Genomic DNA, 14,176 nt, shown 5'->3' with positions numbered 1-14,176 from the left:
TTGGTCGAGTCAGGGTGATCTGTAGAGGCTGTTGGTCGTTCAGATGGCTTGATTAGGATGATGCCTGAGGGTGTTAGGAAGAAAGGTTGTACGCTTCTCAAAAAAAGTGGGTTTTCGGATAGCTTTGACAGTATGCGTGCAATGCCGGTAAACTGTAACTTTCACATGTTTTTGATGGCTGGAAAGGTATTGTATGTTTGTACAGTGCTGCGAAAAAGTATTTGCCCCTTCCCAGTTTCTTCTATTTTTGCATATTTGTCAGACTTAAATGTTTCAGATCATCCAATTAGTTGTAACACAAAGATAACCAGAGTAAAAACAAAAGAGTTTTTAAATGTTTCATGTTTAGAAGCTGTCCAACCCTACCTGCCCCTATGTGAAAAAAAGTAAATGCCCCAGTTAGTTGCTAAATTAACTAAAGAACCAATTTTAATTGATAATTGGGTTCAATTTAACTAGACACACGCAAATCTAAACATCAATTAAATAGGAACTGTCAGGCTAAAGCAGTGGTGAACCTTCCCATGAGTTTCTGCCCAACCAAAATTCCTCCAATAAAGTATCAACTACTCAGCCAAGACGTCACAAAAGAACCCAGACTAACATGTAAAGAACTGCAGGTATCACTTGTCTCAGTTAAGGTCAGTGGTCATGATTCCACAATAATAATGAAGCTGTGCAAAAATGTCATCCATGGGAGAGTTGCCATGCAAAAAACACTCCTGACCAAAAAGAACATGGCTCACATTTACCAAAACATGTCTTGATGACCCCAAGGCTTTTGGGATACTATTCTGTGGACTGATTAGTCAAGAGTGGAACTTTTTGGAAGGCACGAGTCCCGTTACACCTAGCATATAGAGTAAAATACAATTGTATTTGAATGACTTAGCACTTTATAATTTTCATGATGGTTTACATGCACTCAAGACACTTTATATATACATAGCCATATTGCCTCCATATGCTCTGATTATTTTCTTATTATAACCTCTGTTGTCTATATAATTATGTTTTTTTTATCAATTGAATATTTGTATAATAAATAATATATTTTATATAAGGGCTTGTGTGCAACTCCCCTTTTTTTTGTTAGGTGTACAAATTTACAGGAGTTTCCCTGTTTTGAGGATGAGATCCTTTATACATGCCACAATACCTATAACATTATGTTATTTGTGAAAAGTGTGGTTGGATTCTTTTGTATTATACCTAGCATAAAGCACAGCATTCCACAATAAGAACGTCATACCAACAGTAAAATATGGTGGTGGTAGCGGGGCTGCTTTGCTGCTTCAGGACCTGGGCGAGTCTGCCATAACTGACAGAACCATGAATTGTTCTGACTTGAGAAGCTGTGGCGAGACCTTAAAAAGGCAATTTGTGCTCAAAAACTCTCCAATGTGGCACAACTCTGCCAAGAAGAGTGGGCCAAAATTCCCCCACAGCGATGTCAAAGACTCATTGCCAGTAATCACAAACATTTGATTGCAGTACTTGCCGCCAGGAGTGGCACAACCGGTTATTACGTTTCAGGAGGGACACTTACTTTGTCAAATAGTTGATATAGATTTTAACTGTTTACGTCCAATACATTATCATTTAAAAGCTGTGTTTTACATTTACTCACATTGTCTTTGTCTTATATTAAAAATACTTGGATGATCTGAAACATTTAAATGTGAAAAATAAGTAAAAAATAGAAGGAATGGCAAAGGGGCAAATACTTTCTCACATCACTGCATATATAATTTACTTATAAAGTACACATGTAAAGAATAATTAATTTACTGTATACACAGACAGTTTAAAAGGCTTGGAATGTTCCCAAGCTGTTCATTTCTTAATGCACCTACTTAGAGCCGGATTTACATCCTGTAACCACTTTCCTCCAACCCCTGCTAAACTTGCCCATCTATTTGCATTACCACCTCTTTCCACATACTTAACCATTGATTCACTGAGCCCACTTCCTTCAACTTGTTTAGATTTTTTCCTCTGACTTTTTCATCCCTCATTTTGTCTCAATTAACCATATACCTCCTTTAGAATGTAAGCTCACAAGTCAGCCTTCTAAGCAGACCATTCTTGCTGAGAATCTTCTATAGAAGTGCTGTTAGGATCCATTGCAATCTGATCGACAGGATCCTTAACTTCTATTGTATCTGTATGTTCACATGTTTTTAACGTAGAAACATAGAATCTGACGGCAGATAAGAACCATTCGGCCCATCGAGTCTGCCCATTTGTCCTGATGTAAGGGGTTTAAACTAGAATTGTGCATCAGTCTTCGGACGAACATGAAAACGAACACAAAGAGTGCGTTTTCATTCCGAAGACATGAAGAAGAGAAGATATCCGTGGTAAAACGTAGACAAAGACACACAACACAAAGAATCTTCGTGACCTTCTTTGTCTACTAATCTCCCCGGGTCCCTTCCCCATCTAGCCTACCTTATCTTTACGGCATTGCAGGAGTTGATGGAAGTGGAAATCCGCAGGTTCGCCATCAGGGGTAACAGGACGGTGCGAGTGAGCCTATTGGTCACCTGCAGGGACCTCCTCTGGCATCAATATATATATATATCGAAACTACTAAGACAAAATATGATAGAATTTCCTAAGCAAAAATATCTAAGACGATTATATGCATCAATTAGGAAGACGTGCAGTATATTTAATGATGCTTAAACCTACCTGTAGATAGCTCAATGGTAATAGCATGAAGGGAAGCCATGGTTCAAATACATTTACAGTATTTTCTACAAATAAGCTATTATACTGTTTGAAATTGCATGTGGTTGTTTACATAAAGAAGACATTTTCTTCATAGATAACTGGCAGCATTTGGTGTTTTCAGATGCATTTATAGGAATTTTACAAAATGGTCTTTTAAATGATCATATAATGAGAACACGCATTGCAAATTTTGTCAAGGAATATGGAAACACAATAACAATCCCTCAGATAACTGCTATATATCATGTTTTTTGTTCAGTTATTTTGCCCTAGACATAGTAAAAAGGCACAGGACCAAGTGAGATATGAATAGAAAAAGAGAGGCTGCATCCATCTCCTTTTTCTAGAGTTCAGTTTTCTATGTTTCCTGGTAAATGGCTCTTTGTCCATAATTAATAACTTCATAGGGCATACAGTGCCAAGAACTTCCATGGTAGGTTATGCGGAGCTCTCCCTCTTCTGTGATAGTAGCTTTATAAAGGTATGGGATAGCCACGAGTAGGGCTAGTCATGCATATGGTGGGGTTAAGCCCCAGATAGCCCTTCATTGGTGGGAAGCAGGGGAAAGCAGATATGAAGTAGGCTGGGAATAGGCAGAGTATAGGTAAAAACTGACCAAGAGTCAGACCCAGAATTTCCCAGGTATGCAAATAAAACTGAATAATGTTAATTTTGATTCTCAAAACTCTATGTGTTCATGGTTTATACGAATTTAGATCTATAGACTTTTAGTGGAGACGTCATTTTTATTTCATTTAATAATAATTTTTATGAATGTATTAGAAAGCAAAATGTTAAGTAAGTCCCTCCTTTTTTTGAGGAGATGGGTTTACTAAAGCATAAGTGGACTATGTAAGATACTGGTATATATTATATTATATATATATATATATATTTATTTTTTTTATTATTTTTTTATTATTATTATTTTTTTTTCTTTATATTATACTTCAATTATATTAAGCGCTTTTGGTTCACAGCAGGAAACTTTTAATGAACAACCCCTGCCATGTATTAACAGACATATGGATTAAAGTGCATTTCTAAGCATTTTGTACAGCTTTCGGCACATAATGTCTTACTGTGAAGAAGGTCAAACACATCAAATGTTTCTTAAAGAGCTGTAGATGTCAACAAAAATATATGAGCAGTGAGTATTTAAATGAAATATTTGTTGGTTACAGTAGAAGATATTTCTTCTTGAATTAATTAAAGTGAGCCCAAATTTCAGTACTATGTAAAATATTTTATAATAAATCCACCATCTCATTAACCATAGGAATATTTATATTTATGGAAGAATTATTATCCCTTCATAGATACCACCTTTCTGTCATTCATCGTCTTCCATCTTGTGCCTCTTCTGTTCTCCACACCTTCTAGACTGTAATATTGAAGCAGGTCTTCACTTCAAGTATTGTTTTGCCTTCTCAAACACTTTCTCTGTGTCGGTGTCCTGGAGGAGAAAGTGTTTTATGGCTTTGCGTATTCTGGTAGACGTTATATTGTCTCTTGCATCCCTGTTAGGTGTAAACCCTGTGTGATCTGGGTGGGTTCATCAATATTTTCCGATCAACATTTAGGAGGGATATAGGTTGGTAGCTCCTGCATTGTTCTTGGATCTTCATTGGCTGAACAATAACTGCAGAATTTTAACATTTAACTTCAAACAACTTGTCTCACATTTCTTCAAACAAGAACAATATAATTGACATTATGATATAGAGGTTTTTTCAATACACAGATGCAGAATAAGTCAAGGGTCCAGCTTGTGGCAGTCTAGAAGGGATTGATGTCATTGTTGAAACAGAGGTGAATCTGCCTCAGGGCGATTAATGTTACCGTCACACAATTGATCCCATTAGAGAAACCTAAGGTGAAAATGCTTCAGGGTAGAGAATGGTACATCTATATGGTAGTTATACTTTGGGGACCTTTAAAAGATAATGTATAAATTCAATTGCCTCTAGGTAGACATATATAATATTTTGTAAAGGGGATTCAGAAATGAATTTGATTTCGATAGGAATTTTTATGTTAAAGGGTATATTGAATAAGTCAGGAAATATCTAAATAGCCTTATAAACTACTTATAGACTATTGTACATGCTTACAACTGGAAACACAACTTTCTTGTAATTTGTGTTTTGTAAGCTGTGTGTCACGACACAGCGTACAGAGGAGACACCGTAGTCAGGTAGGACTGGCAAGAGTGGTCCGGAGAGCCGAGGTCAGGATACCGGAGATCAGGATAGTCGAGGAGCAAGCCGAGGTCAGGATACCAGAGATCAGGATAGTCAAGGAACAAGCCGAGGTCAATAACAAGAACAAGCAGGAAATAACGCGTACTGGGAAGGCACTACCGAGATAGGCACGACCATCAGAAGGCAAAGTCTCAGAGTTCTGAAGCCTCTTAAATAGGCACAGGAAGTAGGCACTAATTGGAGATTTCCCGCCAAATATGCAAGGTGCCGTTACATCACTTCCTGCGCGGCCATCTTGTGGTTGGCGATTCCTTAATCTTCCCATATAGGTTGGGGTAGTACCTGCCGGCGCCACTAGGTGGCGCACAGAAGAACGAGTCCGGACTCCAGAGGAGGACCCGTCTCCCGGTTGCAGCTGCTGTGAAGACCTCGTGCAGGTAGGCGGTCTCCCTCTTCCTCGCGGCGGCTACTGTGTAGAAGCGGGGGGTCTCCCCCTTCTTCGTGGTGGCTGCGTCTGCTGAGTAGATGAGGGAGGTCTTCCCCTTCTGCGCGGTGGCTGTGGCTGGAGCTGCCGTGCTATTTTAAAAGAAATATTAAAATCAAAAAGTTATATTGTCTTTTTGGCAATCCCTCTTTTGGCCATCGAAATAAACTATTGCCAGAACACATTCTCCTCAGTTTTTCCAGTAACTAATTACTTTATGTTGGGATGAACATGTATTTCAGCATCCCACTCGCCCCCTTTAAAAAAACTTTTAACATTTAACCTAAACCATGATTTTCTTCTCTTTACAATAATACAATTTGATACAGTGTATACTTATCCACTGGTCCATCACCACTGTCTCTTAAGCTCTGAGATGTCCTGTAAGATCAAAAAATAATTGTTGTGGGGTAGGGTGGGGTTGATGGCAGGGTTAGTGTCTAGGTTGAGACCCAAAGAGAAGTTGATCTGCTGGGTTTGTTCTGTCTTGTGGAGATTGTTCTTCAGAATATCCTTCACAACCAGGCAATACTTCACTCATATAACTTTGTGACCCTGAGCTGGAGGAACAATCAGATAATCCATCGTCTAAGTCAGATGCAGGAACTGCCAATAATTCTGACTTCTTATGCTCTTCTTCCTGTTTCTTGATCCCCCTTCTTAACTCCCTAGCCTGTTCTCCCAATGTTTCTACACCACCCCTCATTCTCTCAGTTTGTTGTCTTGGTTCCCTATAGTTATTCACCCCTTCTTTCCTCCTCCAATTATCATTTTGCCTAGTGCTGTTTTCCCGAGGATCCCCCCATTTCTGATTTCTCCAGTTACCCTCTCTATCTCTTTTAGTGTCCCAGTTATTATCTTGCCAGTAGTAGTTGTACCTTTGTGGCTCATCCCATCTCTGTTTCCCTAAATGATTACCTATCCTTCTTTTGGTATTCCAATTATAACTTCCCCAGTATCTAATGTCTTTCTCTGGCTCTTCCCATCTCAGATTTTTAAACTTATCTTCCTTTTCATTTCTCCTCCAGTTACCAGTGTCCCTGATTCTTCCATTATTATTACAGTCTCCAAATCTCTGGTTTCTCCAATTATTTCCTAATTTCCTCCTCCAATTCTGACTAAATCTATGTCTGTTTCCCTGAAGCTCCTCCCATTGCCGATTTCTCCAATTATTCTCCTTGCATGTCAAATCTCTAGGTTCTCTTTGAAACCGTCTCACTGCTGAGACAACAAACGCATGTTCAGTGTGAAGATGATCAATCCACCACTTGTCTGCTCTAGTTAGCAGCAGTTCTAGGTCTGTGGGCCTTTGGTCAAACAGCCTCACAAACTCCTGACATTCATGGGGTAGAGCATCCAACACTCTGGATATATGTGCTAGTGAACCCAACACCATTGGCTGCTGTGGCTGGCGTAGTGTAGACCAGAATAATATTCGCTGAGCTACCTCTCTAGGACCATCTGTTTGTTTCATTGTAATATTAGCCAATTCTTTTTCTACACTGAGTAAATAGAATTGTTTTGCTGCAATTCTTCCTGCCTGTTTAGACACACTGTCATTAAATCCCAGTAAAAGACTAGCTATGGGGCCCATAGCATACTCTAACAGCTCCGTCCATTCCTCTAATTTAAGGCCTCCTTTACTAGCTCTTTCTGCTCCCCTGTGAAACCAATGTGTAAAATTGTTAAAACCATTGGTTGGCATGTTTCCCCACCATTTTTGGAAACTATCCTTCTCAGCCATAGACAAAGGACGTGTCTGAGTAGAAAAACCTATTGGCATTTGTTGCACATTAAAATTTTCTGAGACAATTATTGGGGCTTGTGGAAGATTAAGTTTTGGGCTATTATGTAAATCTTCCCTTGGGTTTTCAGGTTTTATTTTATTTTTATACTCCATTACCATGTTCTGGAGTTCAGTGATTTTAACCAAATATGTATCCCTCTGTTCCTCTATGTCTTTTAATTCCTTTTGTAAGTTATCCACGATAGTGGTGGTCTTTAAGGCAGCTATCATAATGCAGTCCTTTTTATTTTGTGCTTCCTCCATTTTGCCTGCTAAATTCTCTTTTTTTAATTTCTGTACCATGTCTGCCAAACCTCCAATTGTAGACAGTACAGATTGTGCAATTAAACTTTTTCTTTTCTTAGCACTTAGCTTTACTTTAATAATGTTTGTTAAAACATCCATAAATCCTTCATATTTCCCACAGTTTGAATCTATTGGTTCTGGGAGCATGTATGGACCATTATGCTTTTGAATATAATTTCTAAAATAATTGTGCACTTCTACAGAAAAATAGTTAGCACCTGGGAATGCCATTGTAAAACTGTTAATCTTCAAAAACAAATTCAAACCCCCTTTAAATAGTGCAGACAATGGTAACAATGCTTATATGTTAACTAAGGCGAATACAGAAAAGTTCCCCTTTGATGGCCTATCCTGAAATGAGAAACAAAGAAAATGGTGAGAAAACCAAACAAAACCCCCCACACACACATAATTCAATTCACCATGAGGCAAAGGGTTTTTGTATTCAACTAGGCCTCACACATGCACCAGGCCTACCTCACGATCAATGGCAAAGATATTAAAACTGGTATATAAAGAAAAAATTACAAATATTATGCACAAATGTAAGAACGAAATAAAACCATTTGCAATAAAGATGTTGAAGATATCTCCACCGTGAGGGATACTGTCTTACTATCACCAGGCCTCATACACAAATCAGGCCAAGATTTCAAACAAACAAGAAACCTTGAAACACCAAGATTATGCACAATATATATATATATATATTGAAATCAGTAATTCCACCCCTGTCTTGTAAAAATGCTGCACTGCAGTTGCGCTGTGCACTAAAAATGCAATTTAGTCACTGGCCTCATAAATATCTGCTGTAGAAGTCTGATATTCGTGGTCGCCAAATGTGGTGTTTAAACCAAATATAAAAATATAACACAAAGGTTCGTCTACATTTAACAGATATTTAATAAGAGACAGAAACACAGTAACATACAATAAATGAGTGACAGCCCAACATACAATGCAACACTTTCCAAGACTAACCTGCAACCTAAAGGTCCAACATAACCCAGCACACCACCGATTACCCCATCCATGCAGGATGGTGGGCAGAGAGAAACTGAACTAAGATTTTTCATTCCACAGGCATATTGAATCACTGTAGGTGTGCCCTCGTTAACATATCAAAAGACATGTAATACAGGAAGAGTTCAACTGGCTAAAACATTGACAACAATACTTATGTCACCACACGTGCTAGCCCAGGATGGCCTGCAGTTCTGGAGCCATGGGACAGACGAAGCATGCGGGTACGGAGGTTTGCAGGAACAAAAAGTTTCCCAACCGGCAACGAAGCTGGAGCTCGGGCTTGTAAACCAGCGATGCGGTCAAGTAAGGGAGTCCGGCAACGAAGGTGTAGAGCAGCGAGGACCTTGGTATTAGGTATAATGGGCTCAGGCGCACGACCCTCCTCCTCGGGAAGCACATGTATCCGGGAGAGGGCGTCAGCCTTGACGTTTTTGGAACCTGGACGATAAGTCAATACGAATGAAAAGCGGGAGAGAAACAAAGCCCATCTGGCCTGTCGAGGGTTCAGGCACTTGGCATTCTCTATGTACTGTAGGTTCTTGTGGTCAGTTAGAATCAATGTAGGAATCTGAACACCCTCCAGAAGATGGCGCCACTCCTCCAGTGCAAGGATTACAGCCAGAAGCTCCTTGTTCCCCACATCATAGTTCCTCTCTGCCGGGGAGAATTTCCTGGAGAAGAATCCGCACGGATGGAGAGGACCACTGTAGGAGGCCCTCTGGGACAGGACAGCCCCGACTCCGGCTTCAGATGCATCGACCTCTAGAACAAACGGTAACCGAGGATCAGGATGACGCAACACAGGAGCGGTGATAAATTTGGTCTTCAGCCGAGAAAAAGCGGAAATGGCCTCAAGAGACCATGCTAGGGTGTTAGCCCCTTTCTTAGTAAGGGACGTTAAAGGAGCCACAACCTTGGAGTAGTCACGGATGAAGCGTCTGTAATAGTTCGCAAACCCCAAAAAACGCTGCAGGGGTTTCAGACCCAGAGGTTGAGGCCAGTCTCTGATGGCTTGTACCTTGGATTGGTCCATCTCGAAACCAGAGGGCGTAATGACGTATCCCAGGAATGTCACCTTCTGGATCTCAAACGCACATTTCTCGAGTTTAGCATACAGTCCATGGAGCCGTAGTCGGGACAAAACGCGAGTAACATGGGTGCGGTGAGACTGCAAATCCGAAGAGTAAATCAGAATGTCATCCAGGTACACTACTACAAACTGTTGGAGAAAGTCCCGGAGGCAATCATTGATGAATTCTTGGAAGACCGCCGGGGCGTTGCACAGCCCAAACGGCATAACGGTATATTCGTAATGTCCCGAACGAGTATTGAAGGCAGTCTTCCATTCGTCGTCCGCACGGATCCGGACGAGATTGTACGCCCCTCGGAGATCCAGCTTGGTGTAAATAGTGGCCCCACGTAGCCTATCGAAAAGTTCAGAGATTAGAGGGACGGGGTATGTGTTGCGCCTGGTGATCTTGTTTAGACCACGATAATCAATACAAGGACGAAGCTCCCCGTTCTTCTTTTTCACGAAGAAGAAGCCTGCGCCAGCAGGCGAGACAGACCGGCGGATAAATCCTCGGCGAAGATTTTCCTCTATATACGATTCCATAGCTTGGGTCTCCGGTATGGAGAGTGGGTAAACCCGCCCCCGGGGTGGCATGGTCCCAGGAAGCAAGTCAATCGGGCAGTCATAAGGCCTGTGTGGAGGTAGCTTCTCAGCCTCCTTCTTATCGAATACGTCCGCGAAATCCCGGTACTGTTCAGGCAGAGAAGAGATCTCCCTCGAAGAAGCTGTAACCGTGGCATGCTTAAGAGGGGTAAGGCAATGTGCCATACAGGACGCACTCCAGGCCATGATCTGAGTCGTAGTCCAATCAATAGCAGGATTATGTACCTGTAACCACGGAAATCCCAATATAATGGGAATGGATGGCGAGCGGATGACGAGTAGTAATCGTTCCTTGTGTACGATCCCGACGGCAAGGTTGAGTAGAGCTGTAGAGCGAGAAATTTGATCAGGGCGAAGCGGTCTGCCATCAATAGCCTCAACAGCTAACGGTACGGGCAGGGATAGGGTGGGAATGCGTTGCTGCTCACAAAACACTGAATCAATAAAGTTGCCAGCAGCGCCGGAATCCAGGAAAGCCTCAGTGTCAACGAGTCCAGAATCCCAGACCAGACGGACTGGAACAGTCATGCGGGTAGTGAACAGGTTAGGGGAATAGTTCACCACACCTATGGTAGGTTCCCCTGGCCTACCTAGGTGCGGGTGTTTCCCGGCCTGCTAGGACAGTGTCCGATGAAGTGACCCGAGAGTCCGCAGTAATAGCATAATCCCTCCCGTCTCCGCCTGTTCCTCTCTCGTTCGGAGACCCGAGTGGCTCCCAACTGCATGGGTTCCTCAGATGATTCGTTCGAGGGCTCGGCAGAAAAAAACTGTGGCGAGAAGCGTGTAGTAGGTCTCCCACCCTTGTCACACAACTTCAGACTCTCACGTTGGGCTTGCCTTTGGCGGAGACGCAGATCAATCTGGGAAATATACGAAATCACGGAGTCTAGGTCCGTGGGCAAATCTCTGGCAGCAGTCTCGTCCTTGAGGGTCTCAGAAAGTCCATTCAGGAAGGCAGCCACTAATGCCTCATTAGTCCAGTTCACCTCTCCCATCAGGGTCCGGAACTCTATAGCGTACTCCAGAAGCGGACGGGAACCCTGACGGATGGTAAAGAGCGAATTGGACGCAGTGGCCCTTCTACCCGGAGTATCAAACGCAGCACGTAGACTGGAAACAAATTCCGCATAGGAGCGCACCGTAGAGACGTTCCTCTCCCAAAGCGGTGAAGCCCATGCCAAGGCTTTACCCGTAAGGAGTGAAATGACGTATCCCACCTTGGCACGTTCAGTGGGAAAGGCATAAGGAGACAGTTCAAAGTGTATCTCACACTGATTCAAAAAACCCCGACAGGTTGCTGGATCACCATCGTAGCGTTGGGGTGGAGGCAGGTGAGCAGGAACCGTGGCTACTGGTAACGGCGGTGGAGTAGGAGCCGCCACAGGTTGAGGTGCTTCCTGTGTAGGATCAGTACGCTGAAGCAAGGTCTGAAGAGCTTGAGCAAATTGATCCAGACGATGATCCATCTCGTCAAGTCGAGCCTCAGTGGACCCTTGTCCTACCGAAGCGGGTCTCATGATGGCCTTCTGATTCTGTCACGACACAGCGTACAGAGGAGACACCGTAGTCAGGTAGGACTGGCAAGAGTGGTCCGGAGAGCCGAGGTCAGGATACCGGAGATCAGGATAGTCGAGGAGCAAGCTGAGGTCAGGATACCAGAGATCAGGATAGTCAAGGAACAAGCCGAGGTCAATAACAAGAACAAGCAGGAAATAACGCGTACTGGGAAGGCACTACCGAGATAGGCACGACCATCAGAAGGCAAAGTCTCAGAGTTCTGAAGCCTCTTAAATAGGCACAGGAAGTAGGCACTAATTGGAGATTTCCCGCCAAATATTCAAGGTGCCGTTACGTCACTTCCTGCGCGGCCATCTTGTGGTTGGCGATTCCTTAATCTTCCCATATAGGTTGGGGTAGTACCTGCCGGCGCCACTAGGTGGCGCATAGAAGAACGAGTCCGGACTCCAGAGGAGGACCCGTCTCCCGGTTGCAGCTGCTGTGAAGACCTCGTGCAGGTAGGCGGTCTCCCTCTTCCTCGCGGCGGCTGCGGCTGTTGTGTAGAAGCTGGGGGTCTCCCCCTTCTTCGCGGTGGCTGCGTCTGCTGAGTAGACGAGGGAGGTCTTCCCCTTCTGCGCGGTGGCTGTGGCTGGAGCTGCCGTGCGGAGGGAGGGGGTCTCCCCCTTCCTCGCGGCGGCTGCTGCTGCTGGTCCGAAGCGGGGGGTCTCCCCCTTCTTTGCGGCAGCTGCTGCTGCTGGTCCGAAGCGGGGGGTCTCCCCCTTCTTTGCGGCAGCTGTGGCTGCCGGACCGAAGCGGGGGGTCTCCCCCTACCTCGCGGCTGCTGCGGTTGCTGACCGGAAGGTTTACCCGCTGGGGCCGTAACACTGTGGTATAACTTTCTACGGGCTGAAAGCTCAGCCACCTCTCTCCTTTTTTATTTGTATGATACTTCTCTCCATGTAAATGAATGACAGAGACCAATGTTGTATATATATAAGCTGATTATAATAATGACCCTGAAAATAATGTTTATGTTAATGAAGAAATTAAAGTAGAAGTGTTTTCTTTTTGTATCCCATGCTAAAATGTAATTATTAAAAATATTCTAACAATACGGTTATTTTAAATAATGTTCTCATGGTGGATGTCAGAGTGTCTAGTTAGAGAATTTACCCTCTATAAAAAAGCTTTGTACATAGATTTTCTAAATGGAATCCTCAGTTTATATATAATATTCTTGGAATAAAATGCATACAAATATAGGATGGTACCATTTTAGCTGTAGAAGAAAATTGTCAAATTTGGTAAATGCTAGCCAAAAAATATAAAAATGTACCCAATATTAAAATATATTTTACGTTGACTAATGATACAGCTTCTTATAACTTTGGGTGAAAGCACTAATTTTTTTTAATTTCAAGAACCACAACCCTTAGCGGAAAGTCTAAGTGTTAATCATTTTGTACAGTTTTTTATTGACGATGGTATCTTTTCCACGCTTCTTATTTTTTGAGTGGTGGGGTTACTAGAACGTGTCCTCCAGGTTAATGAAAACTAACAGAGCTCAATGTCTGTTTTCTAGAACAATACAGTTTATGCCTACTTGCCAAAGTCTCTGAGCTGTCTATCTAAGTAGTGTCATGGGAGAACATTGAAAACGTGATAATCGTTTAGGCATTCTTGTTTCAGCAACTAGACCTTTTAATATTAACTAACTAATTAAGCTTGTTAAATACATGTTTTTGTGATAGTTACATAAAATGTAAATTCTATACTCTGTACACATGTTAGGGCTCATAATATAATCCACTAATATTAAGGTTCTTAAAGGTTATCTTTAATGATTTACAGTCATTAAGATCAAGGAAAGCTGCTGACGTCTCTGTTGTCTTTGACAAGGCAATCTAATGAGATGAGAAGTTAGCACTGGTAGGACTCAAAACATCACTCATTAACAGTTGTGAAAGATATCTTAGATATTTGTAGCTTTGTATATTTGTGATTAAATACCAGCATTCATCTTTTGTCATCTCTAGGGTAGAAATAAAAGGTTTCTTCATTGTCAATTCTCTAGAAAATCTAGTTCTACACACAAGTTCTTTTTACTAAGCAGACAGAGCAAATCATTGTCTTTGTAGAGTCTCACTTGGCTGTACCTGCTTCATTCATGTTCAAATCCAATTTGCTCTGTGCCAATAACTTTATTGGCTCCCCATGCCCTTCAGAATCAAATTTAAACTTCTGACCCTGACCTACAGAGCCATTAACAACTCTGCACCCCCTTGTATCTCTACCCTACACCCCTAACCGCCCTCTTCGTTCCTCTCGCGACTTGCGGCCCTCTTCTACTGTCCTTACTCTTCCCTCTCCCGTATTTAGGATTTTACTTGTGCTGCTCCCCTCCTGTGGAATCCCCTCCCCTTTTCCGTCAGACTTTCTTCCGCGTAAGCAACTTTCAA

This window comes from Sceloporus occidentalis, unplaced genomic scaffold (assembly GCF_023333645.1).
Source record: "Sceloporus occidentalis isolate IW3139 unplaced genomic scaffold, rSceOcc1.0.p SCAF_11, whole genome shotgun sequence".
Taxonomy (NCBI): domain Eukaryota; kingdom Metazoa; phylum Chordata; class Lepidosauria; order Squamata; family Phrynosomatidae; genus Sceloporus; species Sceloporus occidentalis.
The sequence above is the reverse complement of the archived record's forward strand: the minus strand, read 5'-3'. Positions refer to the sequence as shown.